Source organism: Artibeus jamaicensis, unplaced genomic scaffold, assembly GCF_021234435.1.
Source record: "Artibeus jamaicensis isolate MK-2021 breed Jamaican fruit bat unplaced genomic scaffold, CSHL_Jam_final contig_464, whole genome shotgun sequence".
NCBI classification, from domain to species: Eukaryota; Metazoa; Chordata; class Mammalia; order Chiroptera; family Phyllostomidae; genus Artibeus; species Artibeus jamaicensis.
The window spans coordinates 12,331,844-12,334,624 of NW_026521842.1; the positions used below are offsets into that span (position 1 = coordinate 12,331,844).

Here is a 2,781-nt window from a genome sequence, read left to right on the forward strand (position 1 = left end):
TCTATTTTTGTCTAATAAGAATTTTGGGGGAGGATGGTGGATTCCTGCTACCCTCCATATTTGTTTTGTATTCTTACAGTTGTCAAATCACCTTGAAAGATGGCTGATTCAGCCCCAGGCGACAGAATCACATCAGAAGCAGAAAGCAGGAGCTAGCTAGGGTCTCAAAATCCTTTCATCTCTTGTGGACTGCACTTATTAGGAAGAAAAATAACTTTATAATTAGCTATTCAGTAGAATTTCTCTGTATCTCACTGACCACCCCTGAATCCTATGGCAACTCCTAATTCCAAGGCAGGCTGGGCAAGTACTATCATACCCAAAGAATGGCACTGCTTTAATTGGTTTAGAGCAAAGTGTCCTGAACTTCCTTAGTTCACAGTGATAGTGGCATTTTCTGTGATTATTTCCACCATTGCTCCTAGGCAAAAGAACTACCTAGTAATCCCCCTTTAAGTAGCTGGGACCAAACAATGTATTATGTATTTATATCCTTAATATCTTACTGGCCATTTAAGTACATACCACACATCAATTGTCAAAATAATTTTAATAATAAAAAGAACTGTGTACCTCTTGGGTATCATACAACTTCTCATCTGAAAGTCAGATTAGACACCAATGCCCTCATTTCCTTTTCCAGACTGATCTCCATGCAGTACTGAAATCTCTGAAAATCCTGCTTCACAAACACATGATGTCTTGGAAGGAAAGGCAGTTGGGATGAAAGGTGAAACTAGGAACTGTCATGAACTCGCTCAAGAAACTAAATTCCTGTGACCTGGAAAAGAGCTGAACCCCTGAATGTGCAGTGGAGGGAGATTTCCTTTGGTATAAGTGTTCTGTTAACAGAATTTAAGCCACTTTTTTCTCTTTTTAGCTCAGTGCTTGAAGCCCAGCAGCAGGGACGGTTATTGGAACCCCTGAGCACTGAGCTTGAAGTTCCTCTGGGGCTGATGGTCTCAACGCTCATCCACAGAAGGTTCTGGGTTCAGAATTCTCTGCTTTCTATTGTAAATTGGTTATCGTTCTTCAGCTGTTTTCTGATTCCCAATGAAGCTACTGATATCTTCAATCAATAGTGGGCTCTCAGAACTCTGTTTTCCATGTGTGCTGATTATTTTTAAAATTACATCTTTATCTATCAGTGGAGTTTGAGAAAGAAAACAAGGGGGTGGTCAATGCAACATTTTCAACTAGAAGTCTGGGGTGAGTTTTGCACATGGCTTAACCTTAACAAGATGAGTGATAAAAGTAGAAAATTCCAGGCATTATTCCATATGAAAAATGTGCTATCATTATATAATACATAGTCATCCATTATATATACCAAAAACTGAGAGTTGTACATTTTGAAAATCCCTTTGATGCCCAGGTACCTAATGTATCAGGATGTCATAAGGTTCACCTAATCACTACCCTGCCCAACACTGCCCAAATTGGTGTGGAAATATTGTGGGAAACAAGCCATCTCCTACTCCAAATGCCCCTTTGCCTTTTCACAGTGACTCAGTCTCTACATAGGTAGAGAAGACAGTAAGTGTTATACCAGATATTAGTTCGAGATAATTGACATTGGCCAACAAATTTGAATATGGATTTTATCAGCCTCCAATTCAGCAATGTTTTTTGCATTACAAAAATAGTCTTTAAAAGATATCTTCATACTCTTGTATCCTATTGTCTATTTTCTATTCCTGAATGGTATTTTTGAAGACAAAAGTATTTTTTATTGTTATTAAGGAATAAGAGAGGTTACGCTAGGGAAGAAAAGAATATATATACCAAGATTTAGTTACAGATTAAATTTTATCAGGTTCAAAAAGTTCCTACATCATTCCCCTACTGAAAGACTATGAAAGAATTTGAAATAGTGCTTGCTTTGGCAGCACATATAGTAAAATTGGAATGGTAGAGAGAAGATTAGCATGGCCCCTGCGCAAGGATGACACACCCACTGGAAGAGAAAACCCAACAACAAAGAAACCACCAACAGACAACAACAAAAGAAAGTGAAGGAGGGAGTGGAAACCAGACAAACCTTCGATCCAGGACCTATCTGGAAATACAACAAAATACTGAAGAAACTACCTAGTACAAACAACTGAACAAGAGTAAAAGAGAATCCTAAAACCTTGTACACAGGGAAGAATCAGCTTGAACAAAACCCGCCCTCACCAGCACAACAAATTAAAACAGGTGGTGGACAGAGGCATCATCAGTTTAACAGCTGGTGGGAAGGACCCACAAAACAAAGATGCAAAAACAAACAAAACCCAAAGACAAACACAAACTTTTGATTAGACGTGACGCCTAATTGACTTAAACAAATCATGCATCTTGGGCTGTCCTTGACTTAAAGGACAGCCCAAGACCAGTGAGCTGGGGAGATCAAGGACACCACACCACTAAATCTCACAGGTATTCTACCACAGAAGTTCACACCATAAACCCAAGAAGCCAGAAAAAATCAATTTAAGAAGCTTAAGATAACAAGAAGTCTCACAGAAAATGGGAAGACAAAGAAACAATCCCCAAATGAAAAAAAAAAAAGGAAGCCTCAAAAAGAATGCTACATGAACTACAGGCATGTCAACTATCAGATATGGAATTCAAAGCACTGGTTATCAGGAAGTTCAAGGAGCTCACAATGACCTACCAGAAATTAGAGGGGAACTACAATGAACTCACTGCAAACTATATCAACATGAAAAATGACATAGAAACCATCAATAAGGGCCAGGAGGAAATGAAGAATACAATTTCTGAACTGAAGAACAC

At 38.7% G+C, this 2,781-nt stretch overlaps 1 non-coding gene across 1 annotated transcript; it reads left to right on the plus strand.

Annotated features, from left to right (window-relative positions):
- The first annotated feature begins 1,873 nt into the window (after positions 1-1,873).
- LOC119060057 (U6 spliceosomal RNA) lies at positions 1,874-1,981 on the plus strand. Its single transcript, XR_005084516.2, has one exon. It is a non-coding gene; the product is annotated as a U6 spliceosomal RNA (small nuclear RNA).
- The last annotated feature ends 800 nt before the right edge of the window (positions 1,982-2,781 follow it).